At 39.3% G+C, this 17220-nt stretch overlaps 1 protein-coding gene across 2 annotated transcripts in view; it reads right to left on the bottom strand.

Moving 5' to 3' along the window:
* The window catches only part of TAFA1 (TAFA chemokine like family member 1), a 774580-nt gene that overhangs the window by 601412 nt on the left and 155948 nt on the right, over positions 1-17220 (bottom strand). For both annotated transcript variants that reach the window (XR_009520895.1, XM_060022866.1), the window contains exon 4: positions 14785-14947. The gene's annotated coding sequence lies outside the window, so the exon portion shown is untranslated. The remainder of the gene's footprint in view (positions 1-14784; positions 14948-17220) is intronic.

Here is a 17220-nt window from a genome sequence, read left to right as displayed (position 1 = left end):
TATGTATTTAAATCAAATCACTTAAAATCTCCATTGCTTGAAAGCATAATGGGGGAATTATCCAAATAATTTATGCTAAATATTTATTTCTAGTATTATAGTTGATAGGTTTCATATTGTTCCTGGCATTTTATGCCTGTGAACAGGTAATACTGTGGATTTTTAAAAAGCTTGTCAGACAGTGCTAGTTCAACATCTCATAAATGTCCAATTCCACACCTCTCCCCAACTCACATCCTTCCCTAGCCTACAAGGATAGCTGCACACTCCAACCTGGGTCATTAAGGCAGGGCATCGATTTCACATCTTTGCACACAAATCGAATTCCCAAAGGAAAGTACATAAATTGATCCTAAATTATAATACACAGAGCTAATGTATCAATAGTAGACTTTAATGGCCCTTAATGAACAATACTCCAGGTATTCACACGCATTTGTAGTCCTCTCCCCTGGAACCTGGACCCACTTTGTGACCAACAGAATGTAGCAGAAATGATGATGTGTTTGCTTTGTGCTTGTCTTAAGAAAGCCTGTGGCTTCGGCTTCTGCACTCTGGGGGTAGCCTGCTATCAGGTCAGATCTGACTATCCTAAAACTGCCTTGCTGGGAGAAGTCCAACCTAATCACATGGATAGATGCATGTCGAAGAAAACTGAGGCCCCAGCCAGGATCCCCATTCAAGCTCCCGGCCAACACCCAGTACCGACTTGCCGGTGGTGTGACTGAGGCCATCTCGCAAGTAGAGTCTAGAGCCCCAGTGGAGCAGCCCAGCTGTGATGTGGGAGCAAATAAATGAAATGGTTTTTGTTTGAGCCACTGAGTTTGGTGTATTCCATTAAGCAGTAACAGATAACTGAAAACGCTAACTCGAAGAATGGTCCCGTACTGCTCAGCATGTGTGTGCTGTGTAAAACTTCATCTTGATACAGCCTTCTCCAGCCCACAGCATCACCTTCTGGTGCTTTGTATAATGTATTGATTTCAAATGAGCAATTATGCATACATTATTTGATACCAGTTTCTAATAACAGTTTTCTTTTACTATTCTGTTCTCACCCCTTTTGGTTTGATATATTTGTATCAGGAAGAAACCCAAGAGGAGTTCTCTTGTTATCAGATTCTGACAGTCCAATAATCCAGGCCTGGAATTTAATTATTTCTCACATTCATTTTTATCATGGGAGCATCAGAAAAAAACCCAAATGGTCAAATATACAAAGGTCATGACTTAAGTAACGCAAGGGTTTCAGTGCGTTGAAAACTGCACACACCTCAGTGCATTTGCGGGCTGGTGACAAAAAGAACTGACTCTAAAGTGGCCCATTCCATCCTTCAGCCTTACATCACCTGCCGTGGCACAGCTGCACATTTTGGTAGGTTATGGGGACAACTGTGTACAGCCAAAATTTCTAACATTTCATATGGAATGCCATTCACTTCCACCCTTAGTCTTTCCAAAATGAGAGAAAGCACACAAAATCCAAATGTCTAGATCAGCAAACCGTTGCTAGGAAAATATTTTGTAAAATCTAATTTTGTTGTCTTTTAACTCCTGAGGAAATACTCATACATATCCAGTTGTGACAACCAGAGACTTCCTTTACAAGGGTCTTAATTCTCTATGGAACCATTTCCCCAGATTTCACATCCCCTCTAAATCTTTCTTCTCTCCAGAGAATGGCAGGTGGTTATATCAACTGTTTGCTAACTAAATCCTGCAACTAGGGAGACTGAAATATGTATTAAGGTTTTGTGTTTACCTTTGCAACAGTGGGGTTTTTCAAAACTTCTGCAAACAGATACTCTGACCTCATGAAAGGTTTCACGGGAATTGAATACGGAGAGGCATACACCTACAAGGGAAATGAACCGCACTGTTTGCATAGCACAGAAGTATGCTGGGTAGAGACTCAGACAACTTGCACTTGGACTGAAATTGATTCCATAGCTTCCTGGGCAAATTATTGCTATAGGGTCCTCAGTTTCCCCATCTGTAAAAAGAGACTAGGACTACCTCCCCATGAATGAAGCAAAGTCAACAAGATGTTTAAGAAAGCACACTGACATGTGCTCTACAAAGAGCTGAGATGATCATTACCAGTATTATTTTAACATTCTTAATTTCCTCTAAATTTTAAGAGAAGACACCATTTGTTGACTATTGATGATGCACGTTTTGAATGGGAACATCTTTTCTTGCAATAGCAATTGTATGATTGTGGACAAGTTGTGGTTTCCTCCCTAAGGCTTTGTTTCCTCCTCACCTGATGTGAAGGAGCTGTCTTGAGGATTGAATGAAATGAACTCAGAGTAGATCACTGACTACTTTAGCACTCTACCCTGGGTACCAACACTGATCCAAGAGTCTGAGCGCTTCAGCCAGGGCTTCATCACCACAGAAGACTCCCCTACTGTTTTGTTCTTTTGGCATCTAGGTCCCAACAAGGAGCAGCTGCTGTTGATGCCCCACCCTGCCCCATATCCCCTCCACCCAGCTCTGAGTTGATCTGACACTACAGCAGACAATTCGTGGCTCGTTGGTCATCTCCCATCTCTCTCTTTTCTTTCTACTTTGCCTCCTGGGACTTTCTTTGGAGCCCAGGAGCTCACTTAACCCATGCATAGGGAAAAGCCTCAACCAATGATGTATAGAAATTGGTGGATAAATAGCCCAGCTTCTCACTGAGGCTCCTCTAACCTGCTTTCTAGAAGATTCTTCCAACAGTGGTCAGGAAGATTGAGACTCAGCTGTTTATAGCTGTAATCTGCTCATTAACACTTCTTTTAATGGGCTTTCCTCCATCCCCTCTCTCTTTCCTATTCCTTCCCTTGAGCTTCTAGGGATTACTCCCCAAATAAACAAACTAACCAAAAACCATGTTTCCAGGTTTCAAGGGAGATCCAAAACTAAGAAACTACCCAAAGCCTGGAGTGAGCAGCCTGATTTACCAAGTCTGTCATTAGCCCATGCCTGAGCTGTAAGGCAGACTGGAAACTTGAGTGCCTGGCATTTTCAGCTTCTATAGCGAGAGTAATCATGTCTGTTCTACCTCCGTGGCATCCTTATTTTCTATATTTTCTGAGCAGCTGAAATCTTTTTAGATACTTATACTAAAAAATTTTTAAATGTCTGCTACCAAGTATTTCTTTTATCAACAGAAGGAAGTATGCCTAGCTTCATATTCCTCTGGCATGTAAAGATATTGTGAAAACTTAAACATCATTTTTATTTCTACTGCTGTGGTTCTAAAAATTTGTTCACGAGCTCTTATAGTCCCTAGTCTCCCTGCTGTATCCACGTGAGATGTCCGGGGCCTTTATTATCTGATGTTGGATTCAACCAGCAGACCACCTATGTGCTAACACAAAGACTAGAAGAACAAAGGAGATACTGCCCTGCCATTAGCCCTCAACTTGCCTACAATCAAGTTAAGGAGACAATCGTGGGAATAAATAGCTCTGAATCAATGTAGACCCTAGCTAAGGCTCTCAGGTAGCTACAAAAGGCAGGAAACTGGAAAAAAGGATTTGTTTCCAATGAAAGGAACAGAAAAATCTTGGGCATTCAGCCATGAACAGACTCTGTGACACCTCTCAGAGGTGGGCAACGTTGACAGCAAAAGTATAAGCACTAATCTGAAAACATGCAAAAGGTATTTTTTAGGCCCTGTCAACCATCTCTAGCTGCAAGAGCGTTTATGTGAGTGACATAGTTTGTCGTGGATTTACAGGGAGTTCCTCCGGGCAATTGTGCCAAGCAGTTAGCCAAGTACATCTGTGATTTAGGTCAGGGCCAGTTCCAGAAGGGAAGTGGCCCTGCCCTGGGCAGTGTTGAGGCTCTGGTAGGACAGGGAGTTTATTCAGGAGATTTGCACTGATGGTCATACCCCATGTATTTTCTTCATGCTTGGGGTAAGGCAGTGTTTTGATTCATAAAGGTAAGGTTGGTTCATCTTGGGGAAGTGATGCTTTCTCTTTCTTAATAGCCACAGCTTACAAGCACAATGTCAGGACCTGTTTTCATATAATACTTTTGCAACCCTTGCATTTGCATTCCCAGTCCTAGTGCACCGTCATGTATCCAGTCAGCTGGAAATTCATAGGGATTCTATCCCTACGATACCCATTCTCTCCCAGCCATTGCTAGCTTCACCTCCCTCATTTTAGTGTTGGTGGACCATATTTGTACTTTTGCCATCTGGTCTCCCTGTGTCTAAATACCAGTTTTTTCTTTCCAATCCAGCCATCATTCCTTTGTTGAGGTTCTTTCTGAAGCCTACTTTGAGCAATGTAATGGTGTGATTAAGAGAATGGGCTCTGGTATAGACAGACAGAGTTGACTCTGTAGATTAAAAGACGGTAATGGGGGTGTTGACCTACATCCAGGGTTGGCAAATAAAGTTTTATTGGAACAAATCCACTCATTCATTTACACGTCATCTATGACTGTTTTCCTCTACAAGGGCAGAGTTGAGTAGCTGTAACAGGGATTGTATCGTCAACAAAGTCTAAAATATTTACCATATGATCCTTAACAGAAAAAGTTCACAGATTCCTGATCTAATCACAGAAGCGCTGGAAGGACTATATAAATACATGAAAATACTAACGTACCTGAAACACTGTAAATGCTTAGTAAATGTAAGCTATTATCATTATCATTACTTTAGACTCTCTATTCACTGACCTCCATGTAATCAATTCACCCAATTAACCAGTGCTCTCCATGTCTTCTGTATTATATAATGACTGATGCTCAGGGCATACCAAAAGTGCTCAGCTAGCAGATTGCTCCTTACCAAAAACTACATTGTCCTGGAGGAAAGGAACTTGAGAACTACAACATTTAATCTTTATACACCCTAGTTTGTCCCATATCTTCAGCTGTCTATGAGGTAGTTCTGCTTCAATGTCCAATCTTCAATACATAGGCCTCAAAGTATATTCTTTTATCGTCTCTTCCACATGGGCTTTCCCTCCTGAATTCCAAATTTCTATCAAATGCACTACTATTAATGCAGTCTGGAATGAAGCTTAAAGAGTTAGACAATGCTGGAACTCACAAAATGTAGAATTATAAGCCAGAAGAAAATCCCATAGTTCAGCTGTTTTGTTTCTTACAAATCAGGAAGTTCCGTTCCTTCATTTAGTGCATCTAGGTGTAGCCAAGTTGGATTTATTCTTCTTTTTAAGTGTTTCTTTTTCATATCCATTTATGTACTTCCATGTGTACTGGCCTCTTTCATGCAAAGATTCATTCCTTTATCCACTTGCTTCATCATTCATTTATTTCTCTGCTATTTACTGAGCATTATTAAGTGGCATGTATTGAGTGAGGCACTGGGGATCTCATAGTGAACAAGACCCAACACCTTCCCTGAAAAGTTATAATAACTACTATGAAAACTAAATTTTTGTTAGGAATAATGAAAACAAGTAAATTCTTTTTTTTTTCTGGTACACGGGCCTCTCACTGTTGTGGTCTCTCCCGTTGTGGAGCACAGGCTCCGGACGCACAGGCTCAGCGGCCATGGCTCACGGGCCCAGCCGCTTTGCGGCATGTGGGATCTTCCCCGACCGGGGCACGAACCCGTGTCCCCTGCATCGACAGGCGGACTCTCAACCACTGTGCCACCAGGGAAGCCCTAAAGCAAGTAAATTCTAAAACCAGTAATCAGGCAGAGTGTTCATTCGCTTTTTCTCCTCTCTAGCCCTGGAATTCAGATTTTGGGGGGTTCCATATGCTTTACATTGGTTAGGATATGTTTATTTGTCTCTACTTAGACATAGCCTGTGGGGAAACGGATCTTCTACTTGTACCACGAGCTTCTCACGGTTCATCTTAAAAAGCGTCACTGGTGGTTTACTTTTATCCAATGGTTTTCAAAGAATAAACTGTAGATTTCCTGGTATTCTACACTGCTTCTTTGAATAACACCTCAGGGTGGATAGGAATGAAAGTGAGTAGATAGACTTCTCCCTTCAACCACAGTAACCTTTTATTAATCATGATGTATTCACTACTTATAATAGCTTGAAGAATGGGGCTTCATAATTTTTCCAAAAAAATGTTTTTAATAATTAAATCTCCTATTTATAATAAAAATTCATTTTTCATTCCAAATTTCTCTAAAGTAATCCAAATTCAATAAGGAAAGTGATAATAGGGAATTATATTCAATATTTTATAATAACCTATAAGGGAAATGAATCTGAAAAAGAATATATATATATATTATGTATATTAAGAATACATATATATAAACTGAATCACTGTGCTGTATACCTGAAACTAACACAACATTGTAAACCAACTATACTTCAAGAAAAAAAAAGAAAGAAAAGTGGTAACACAAGGTCTTCTATGAGCACTTGCAATGTGCTTTTTAATCCTCTCAACAACAATATGCAGTAGGTATTGTAATTATGCCTCTGTATTCAGGTGAGTAAGTTTAGGGTCAGAGAGGTGAAGCCACTTTCCCTGAGTCCCATAGGTAGTAGGGGAGAGCCAAGAAATAAATCCCAACATGTTTGACTCAACACTATTCCCTTTAATCACCCTGCTCTCCTGCCTCCTGTAGTCTATATACTGTTTTCCCCCTTTTCACCACTCCGCACTATTGTTCACTCCTTTTATTTTTTTTCTTTTCTTTTTTTATTTTTCTTTTGAAATAGCAGATGCAACAGTCCCTGGTTTTCATTTACTTTTTTTAACTTGCTTATTTGTATTTGGGTTTTTGTGGGGTTTTTTAATTAAAGACTTCAAATATATTTGCATGCCTCTCTGGTCCCATCCTTCACCAGTCTGTCCCACACACTTGTCAGATTATTCCACCCCAAATACCATTTTTTAAATTTCTTTGCAATATTTTATTAAAGTCCTCTAATTCTTCCTACTTCCTCCACTGGCATTATTCAAAATGTGTTCCTCAAGATGTTGGCAGATATTCTACTTAAAGGAAAAAAAATACTTGGTAATACTTGGAATTTCAGATTGCTTTTCTTGGAGGAGAAAGAAAAGAGAGAAGAATTTAAGAAAACATTGTAATTCCATAAAGAAATTTGGGGAAATGCCTTTTGGAAAAAAATAACTTTTTCTTCTGAATCAACTAGACATCTTTGTTTTTATGGCTGAGGTTTTGTGAAGAACACTTCTGGAATCATCAAACTAAAATGTTACTATATTTGTTATTTAAAATAATTAAGAAGCTTAAAATGTTACATGTTACAGCCTAAGCATTTTCTTGGAAGCTAACAATTTAGTATCAAAGAGATATGTTTCTTCCATTATTATCCAAGTTAATGTTGTACTCATTCAGTGTGGTAGGAAAAAGAAAAGAGGAAAAAAATCCTACAAGCAAAGAATAATTTTATGAGAGCAATGGTGTTAACCATTAAAACTTCAAAATAATAGTAATTTGAGACCATGTGCTAAAGACGGTGGAGCCACAACATGGAAAAGTCAAAAGCCACCTCCCCACACACACTCCTTAGACTGAGGTGAGTGAGAAAGAAACTTTTTTGTATTAAATCACTGAACTGTTGAGGCTGTCTGCCACTGCAGCTAACATTACTTACTTTGACAGAAACCAAGGCCCAGAAATGTGGCAATATGTTTAAGGTTCCACAGTGAATTAAGGGCATAGCAGTTCAGTACTCTTTCTACCCAATGATACTCTTCTATTCACAGGAGACTTCATCATTTTCTCTCTCTTATTTTTAAAAACTAACTCATGAAAGGTTTGTAAGTAATCATTTGTTTCCTTTCATACCTTACATCAGGTAAATGTAAAAACTTGACTGTACCAGCATGACATTAAACCAAGTCATTATTTCATAAAATTGCAGTGGCAACTACTCCAAAACATTTAAAGCAGCTCTATAATACAGCACATTCAGATAAATGAAGAGACATCGCTTAAATTTTCTACACTCACCCAGTAACAGGAGAGGACAACCTGGCATGACACAGTCAAAAGGTTCCAAAGTCTTAACGGTAAGAAATTAATGTACTTTAGACAATTCTCTCTCCTCCTTCACACCATTTTTGTCTACTCCAAATTTAATTATATGGGTGTTTCTTACTTTAACAATCCCACAATGTAGGGCATAGTGTCTTTAAACACAGTCCTAAATAGAAACCCTAATAAATCAGGTTTTTTTGGATCAGAGCCCTGTGTACTGCATAAATTGGAATGGAAGATAAATGATTCTGCAAAGGGACGTTCACCTAAATATTTTTATCCTCAGTAACAATGATAGTCCCCTACCTGGTTTGTAGGAATATAATGGAATCTCCGGGGAAGCTGGAAGGGCAAGATGTCAGTCAGTGAAGTCAGGCCCTTCCTATTGAATAGCCATGCCTAGACTAATCTTGACCAAGAGTCAAGGCTCTCAAAAGCAAAAGACTGAGCAATGAAGTCATTAAGAACCTTTTCCTTTCTTTCTTTTCTAGGTGAGCCTAAGACTGAATAAAAACTTAGAAATTCATATCTACGCAGGGAAAAGTCAGTAAACAAAAGGCAAGAGCAAGGACACAAGAGGTTAGGATGGACAAGGCGACGCACAGACTTTAGGCCCAAGAGACTGATGATATAAAGGAGAGGGAAAGATGCTCATGGGGGCAAAACTTAGGACTTTAACTTTGAAAACCTAGGTTCAAAACCTATTCTACTACAATCAGGCTTTTAAGAAATCACCTTTCGAAGACGATTTCTTCACATATATTATGGGAATACAGAATTGTGTCTGACTGGAGTTTATCTTATGCAAATTCAAATGTAAGAGCCCAGCAAAGAGAGAGAAACAATTTAATTAGTGCAAGAGTCTTGCTAACCATTAATGGCAATGGCTGTGTATTCTGGGGGCCTGGACCATTGTTCCTGCATCCTGTGTGCCTCTCAGGATGTATGCTAGACTGTAAGCCTCAGGAGGTCAAGAATTTATCTCTCTGGTTCATCACTGTAGTTCCAGTATCTAGAATAATATCTGTCATGTAGGAGGCCATAAAATCTATAGAAGGAATGAAGGAAGGGAGAAGGGGAGGAAAAGAAAAAGGAAGGAAGAAATAGTGAGCAACTTGCTGTATTGCATGACCCCAAAGAGAAGCCATCCACTTTACCAGCTGTAAGTGGAACAGACACCAATGAATTATAATATTTGTGGGAAAACTAGCTGTATTGGACTTTCTGAAAGAATTCTCATGGGTAACTTTGACTACACACAAGATTCTGCCTCTGTACTTTAGAACCCAACTGCCAAATAAGATGTAACTCTACTATAATAATAATCGTAACAATGCTTGCATAACCTAACTTACCAGGCTTATATAAGAACACAGCAAGATTAAAATACGGAATGGTATTCTGCATAATAACGTTGTAGTAGGCAAATGCCAGGTAAAAATAATTTGTATCATTATCTGACTTTACCTACTAGTTACATGCTCTTGTATCAAACTCTGTGGTATACCACAACTACTATATACAGCTTCTGTAGTTATCTGGCAAAAGGAATCTCCGCACTTGAAATACTGGTGATGATGATACACAAAGGACAGGAAAATTAGCCAAGGAAGGAAATATCCGCTACTCATCCCATCAACCAACTTAGCCTCGTAGCGCTATTGACATTCCCTTCTCGACTCTGTGGGGTTTGTCAATAGAGATGCTCACAAACAATTAAAAGCTGTTGCTACCATTGTGAAGCTTGTAAGCATGTATTCATTACTATTTGTGAGGTGTCTGATAATCTACAGACAACTCAATTGGTCTAAAATCACTGCTAAAATCATGCGAGCTCGTGGTGAAGGGAGCCACCTGTGTCTAGACACACCTAAGTTCAAGCTCAGGTTCTCCACTTATTTATCATATGACTTTGTGTTTTTTTTTCTCAACTGCACAATAACATGCCCACTATACGCACCTCAAACTTGATAGGTCCTCAACAGAGCTCTTCAGTTCTCATTCTAATGCTTGTACTGTAGTCCTGTCCATGCGTATGGCATCCTTCTACCCCCAAGTGATTAGGACAAAAGCTGAAGTGTCATCATTGATGCCTTCCTTCCCTTTACTCTCTTCTAACATCCAAACATCACCAAGTTCTGTCAGTTCTTCTTCCAAAATACATTTCCTTTCTAACCACTTCTCTCCTTCTCCCCATCACACACTACTATAACATTTTTGAACTTCAATTGTTCCCTAACTTGGTTTATTTTCCTCTCTTAGCCCTTATCATAATGATTCTTTTAAAACCTCAAATCAGAGCATGCCACTACCTTGCTCAAAGCATTTCATTGGTTTTCCCTTCCATCTCCATCAGTATAAAATTCAATTTCCATACCACACCCTACCAAAAGATTTTGCGTATTCTAACGATCACCTTCCTCTGTGAGCTCATCTTCTCCCCTTTCTCCATCACTCACTACTGTCCAGGTAGACTATTCTTCTGTTACTCACAAACATCAAACATTTTCCCAGCTGAAGACTGTCATTATTGTTCTTCCTTCTGTCTACAATGCTCCCCTGGGCATTTCTCAACACTCTCATCCTTCAGGGCTCAGTCACCTCCTCAGAAAGGCTTTCCCTGACAAACTTCACTACAAGTCTCCTGCTCCTTTGTTGATCTCAATAATCCCAAACTTTCTAGAAACTACCACAGTCTATAATTATCTTCTTTATCTATTTAATACTTTTCTCGTACACTAGGAAGTAACTTTCATGAGATCAGAGAACTTGTCATGACTCCATGCTAGCATGTGACACAGAATGTGCTCAGTAAATATTTTTTGACTGCTAGAATGAATGGTGGAAGAGAGAAAGGAGAAACTGACTGAGCTGTACATATTGAAGGCTGGTATTCTCAAAGGTAACTTTGAGCATTTCCCTGGTGGCGCAGTGGTTGAGAGTCCGCCTGCTGATGCAGGGGACACGGGTTCGCACCCCGGTCCGGGAAGATCCCATATGCCGCGGAGCGGCTGGGCCGCTGAGCCTGCGCGTCCGGAGCCTGTGCCCCTCAACGGGAGACGCCGCAACGGTGAGAGGCCCGTGTACCAGTAAAAAAAAAAAAAGGTAACTTTGACTATATACAATCTTACCCCTGTATATTTAGAACACATCTCCTAAGTAAGATATACTACTACTGCAATCTTTTCTGTGTAACCTGTTATTAGGCTTATAGAAACTCAATGAGATTAAAATGCATAATAGGCACTTTTTAAAACATTAAGCACTCTGCAAATGTTATATGTATTTCTATTATTACATATTTTCATTCATGTTGTATCCTTTTATATTAATACTGGTATGTAACATAACAGAGTACTCATGTAATAGAATGGTTTTAGAGACAAGGAACAGAACGTCCATTTCAAGTCTGCTTTACTGATAAAGGTAATTTATTGGTTCAACATATGAAAAGTCCTACAGATAGGGCAGACTAACCAGGACACAGAATCTGTTTCTTTGTGATTCTCCTGTCCCTCCTTTTTTCTCTCCGTTGACTTCATCCTTGAGCTGGTAGTGAAAAGGCTACCACAGTCTGCGATGACATGCCCACAGCCAAGCCATCTTTTTCCATGGCTTTCTGTTTTCCAAATACCCTCAGCAAACATCCCATCCTGTCTCCTTTGCTTACACGGAGTCATACGCCATTTCCTGAACCAATTCTTTTGTCCAGGAATGGTTGGCTGTCTTATGCCTGAGTTCCTACACCAATTATTATCAAAGACATAGAAGACAAATCAGACTCATTTTGGAGCTGGAGACAGGTTTGCTTCCCCTGAAGCACTGGTGTTACAAGGAGTAAATGTAAATGCCTAAGGGTAAACCAGGCAGAAAGGTGCAATACATTCACTATGTTTATGAAGATTATGTGGCTTAAGGCAGGTAGAGCACTTAGATAATACCTGGGATATGGAAAAATGCTCAATAACCACTCTTTCATTGGGAGGAAAACAAACCTATCTTTCTAAATAAAATTCTAGAAGTTTGGGGAACAAAGAATTGATGTCAAACCAAGGGAAATTATGGTCTCATATAAACTATTCTGTAGATTTTTTTGCTTGACCTGAGGTTAGGTATTATTGTATATTTTCCATTTGGATTTTGGTCAGTCAATATGTTTTAGTATCTACACCATGCAAGACATGATTTAAAATGCTGCATAAGACATTAAGTCTAAAATATAGCTTTCTCTAGGGGCTTGGAAGCCTAACACATGACATATGTTCTAAGTCAATGTACAATAATATTTTGAGTTAAGTGCTAAATAAGTTGAGGTATATCAACATGCAAAAATAATATGAGGTAAATACTAATATTTGTATGAATGTAAATATGCATATATAATATATATTTATGTAGTAATAGAAATACTAAATAAGTGGTTGACCACAGCAGTGTTTAAGAGCCTGGACACTAGATCCATTCAAACCCAGGGTTTGAATCCTGACTCTTGGAATAGTATCTGGGATTAGTACTCCTTCCCTAGCTTTAGTCCTCTCACCTGTAAAATGTACCTATCTCACTGGGTTGTTTTAAGGGTTAAATTAAATGAGCTAATCCAATAAGTACTGTCATTGCATCTGCTCATGGTGAGTGTTCCATAAAGGTTAGTTACTCTTAGAATCACCATCCTTGTTATGGTTTGGTTTTAAAGAATTCCGGAAAAAGAAATCAACTGAAATAGATGGGATTTGCTCTTAGTCTTAAAGTAAGTGTAGGATTCAAACAGGAGACGAGATAGCTGGCCATGTAATCACGAGTCGCACTTGGGAACTCGGTAAGTGGCCCAAACTGTCTAGGGGTGGAAATCCATGTAATAACAGATCATATTTGCAATCCATATTTGCAATCACAATCCTTCCATTTTTAAATTTAAATAGCTATTATTTCCCCTCACTCCCACCCACAACTCAGTTCACATCTGCTTTCTTTTTAACAAGCAGGGAAACTGAAACTGGTAATTAAGTACCTCAAATCCCTTTTCAGAATGAGGCATATTCCAAAAGGGAAGAGACCTATTCTGATTTGCTATTGAAATTCAAGAAAGGAGCACAGTGCCTAGCGCATTTAAAGTGTCCCATGAATGGGTGATGATGGGGTAAAAATAAAGAACTTAATAAAATGACTTGCTTAGAGTTATCTGACCAGTAAACAGCAGGGATGAAACCGGACAAGAACTGGAGCCTCCTAATTCCTGAACTTTTTGTTTCCTGTGACACCTGACTCCCTCCATGTAAGGGAATTATGAGATAGGAGATTGGTAAGGAGCACCTCTGGAGAGTGCAACGGTCAGGAGCTCAGGTGAACACAGAGGAATTGATCCATTATGTTCTAAGGGACCACACAGTGTAGTGGGGAGGTGCACAGGTCTGGTTAAAACCTCAGTTCCTCCTCTTACATGGTTCTGTGACTTTGGGTAAGTTATTTAACCTTTCTGTATCTCATTTCCCTCATCCATAAGAAGGGGATAAAATGATGGTATGTATCTCATAGAGTGGTGATGATTAAAGGAAACAATGCATGTAGACTACATAAAACAGTGCTTAGAACATAGAAAACACTCAATAAATGTTAGCGATTATTACTTAGAAAGATGGAAGGACCTATATTTTAGAGCATCTGCTGTTTTTATTTGCCCCACCCCCTCACTCTGGCCCCTTGCCTCTAGGGAGGGCATGCAACTCAGAGTTCTATGGCTCCCTTGTCAATGCCTTTGACATTTGCTTTTCCAGCTCTAGGAAAAGTGCTCCCAAAGAAGGAGATGGTCCCTACTTCACTGAAATTGCTGAAATCACTCCAGGGAAGCAATCACCTACCTCATCAAACCCATACCAGCTACACAATTCGTAGAGCCCAGTGCAAAATGAAAATGTGGGGCTTCTTGTTCAAAATGTATTAAGAATTCCAAGACAGCAACACAGAGCATTAAACCAAGTATGGGACCCTTCTGAGCCCATGTACAGGTTGCACACCCATGAAGCCAGGCTTGCAGATGCTTTAAACTTTCTACTTCATCTTTTTGTCTTCCTTTGGAGTCATCTTTTTATGACTCTTGCCCCAAACACCTGGCAGAAAGTGTTTCTCTTGCCCTTGATCTTTGCATTAAACTTGCTTTGCATTTTGGAATCCAAATACCTGGAGAGAAATTTGGATTCCACCCCTACTAGCCTGTACACTCATAGGAATGATGCTTAACTCTCGTTAATTGTATTTTCTCATTTGAAAATTGAGGATAATGATAATCATAGCAACTTATAGACTTACTATGGGTATTGAAAGAGCTAATAATTTAAAAATTTTTAAATAGTATCTAATACAGTGGTTCTCCACCCTGGCTGCATATTAGAATCACCTTAGCACTGTTAAAAAGTGCCGCTGTCTGGGCCCCAGCCACGACCAATTATACCAGAGCCTTTGGGGGTGAGGCCAGGACAACTATAGTTTTAAAAAGCCCCTCAAGAGATTTGAATGAACAGGAGGGTTGGGGACCACTGGTCTTGTGTATGACGAGTGCTCAATAATAAATAATAAGAATAAATAATAAATGCTATAATAAATTTTAAAATATAAATAGTATAATAATAAATAATGTTGGCCAGTTATTATACAGCTTGCTAAACAAAGAAGTAAAATGTCCTATAGTTCAGTTTTCCCCCTGGATCAACTATGCATCTGGCTTCTTTCTCCCATTCTCATGTGCTTTGATCCAGCATGTACCTGCAACCAATATAAATCAAAACAAAAGATGTCTTGCGGTGTTCCCGCTGAGACAAAGGTACCTTTGAATACAGGTCTTTCCATTAACCCAGAGATGAGAGGGGAAATGTCAATTCCTCCAACAGGGCTCCTTCCTTTGATATCAGGGTGGTGTATATTCCAACAGCTCTGTACTCTGCAGGTTTCGGGGGGCAGGGAGGACTTCAATCGAGTCACCAGAGATCCCTAAATAATGCAAAGCAAAGAGAGACAAGGAGGTGGTGAGAATGTTAATTTCTTAAGCTTGTATTTCTCTCCCATCAGAGTGGATAATCATCTCTTTGAAAATGCCCTTGTGTCATATTTATGATGGTGACACATCCATTATGAATACAGTAGCTCATCTGCAATGTGACCTGACAAATATTGATGTGTTCTAGGCTACATTTAATTTCAAGGCAACTAAAATCATTTGTGTTTCTTAGTAACCGGGAAGGGTTCTGATCACATGGAGCTTAAAATAGTAGGGTCCTTTATGACTCATCCTTCATAGTGAATCTACTAATCGGGACCTGGACAGGTGCTGAGGGAGGAGCTGGAGGAGTGGTCAGCTGAGTCAATTTGACCTTGAGGTCATGAGGATCTCACTCTCAAGCTGAGGTTCATAGATACATTGTTGGAGGGGAGCTGGCTGAGTTAGTCACAAACAGTTTCTTAACTGATATCCATTGACCATCTCCTCCAGCTAAATAATAGGGCTACAGATCCACAGCTCCTGGGACTCAGAATATAAAAGCCGATTTGTGGAGGCCCTCAAAGGCCCAAGTCCCAGCATCCAAGAGTCAAATATATGTTACATTTGCTGAGCCTGTGGGTCTAAGAGAAAAGAGCAGATCCTGCCCAGAGCTATTTATGTTCTAGTTGGCTCCCTAAATTCTAAGCACCTGAGAAGGCAATTCTTAAGCGATATTACAAGATAACACAGATTTAGAGGGCAAAAGAATTATCATAGTCAGGACAGTGTTTTTAATAAGTTTTGAAACCATTGTGAGTCCTGAAGTTAATTTAGTAGGTCAAGACAAACATTTCCTTTTAGAATAGAATAGACTAGATCGAAGTAGACTAGATCAGAGTGCTTTCCTTTCAGTTAAGTAAATTGTTAGGATTGAGTATTGTTTTCAGAAAGTTTAGCTTCATTTATCTATGTTTATGTGTGTGCATGTTAGGTCTCAATGTAGAATGGAATTTTTTGCTGTGGTTCAAGGTCCAAAAGATTGAAATTCACCATATTAGTAGACAGTGTCTATTCAGGGCAGAGTTTACAAACTGGGGACTTGCAGGATACATACGGCCCATTAGGAGTGAGTGAATTGGGAGTTTTATTATTATTGTTGTTATTTTGTTCTGTGGTTCACAAAAAGACGTTGTGAAAAAATATGAGTTGATGGCCAGCAGTTAAAAGTCAGGAACTTTTATCTTTTAAAAAGACAAATTTTTCAGTTTCTCTTCAAATACCAGAATATCTAGAAATAATGAATCTGAATTCTCACAGGCCGGGATAGCCCAGGTAAACTGTTTTCCCCAAAATGAAAAATCTGATAGGTAAGTCAAGTGGATCCATTTCTATAATATTTTCTATCTCTGGGTCCTTTGAGTTGACAGTGATTTTTTATCTGCCATATGCTCCTGCCTCAACCTACATTTCTGGCCTTATCACTCACCCATCTTCTGTTCTAGCCAAATTAGAGAGTTAACTTACCCAAGGATAGTTCCCACCATCCTCTGACTGTTGCACTCTCTCCTCCCCAGCCCCTCTGTCAATTGAATGAAACATTTACCAAAGCCCAATTTAACTATATAGACCTATATAGACCTTCCAGAAAGTCTTTCTACCTCTTTCTTTATCTCTGGTAATTCCTATCCCTGAATTCCACATTGTACTTCTTTACTGGTCTTGCAGTACTCATAATTCTCTAAGATATATCATCCTTATTTATCATCATCTGTCTCTCTGAGTAGGTCATGAGCTCGCTGAATGCAGAAACCATGTCACATTTGTCTCTGCTTTCCCATCCCATTGCTCAGACCAGTGAATTGCATAAAGCAGATACTCAATAGTTGTTTGACAAATTGCATTACAAAAGACTTCAACATAAGGTTATTAGTTGCAGCATTGTTTGATATAGCAAAAAAATTGAAAACAATCCAACTGTCCATCAGTTGAGTTTTAATAAATCAGCTATGCCACCTCTATACAATGGAATATTCTAAGGCTATGGAAAATGATTTAGATCTATTTTTGGTGACGTAGAAAGATGTTCAGGACATAATACTAAGTAAGAAAGCAATTGACAGAACCGTAGAGAGCGCATTATCCAAATAATTTTTAAATAGACACTTCTAGGTATAGAAAAGATCTGAAAGGATATTCATTCACCTCACAGATGTTTCCTGAATGCCTACTATGAGTTAATGACTATTCTAAGAGCTGTATGTATAAGAGTAAACAAAGCGAAATG

The sequence above is a fragment of the Delphinus delphis genome, chromosome 10 (assembly GCF_949987515.2).
Source record: "Delphinus delphis chromosome 10, mDelDel1.2, whole genome shotgun sequence".
Taxonomy (NCBI): Eukaryota; Metazoa; Chordata; class Mammalia; order Artiodactyla; family Delphinidae; genus Delphinus; species Delphinus delphis.
This window is presented reverse-complemented; position numbering and strand designations above follow the sequence as displayed.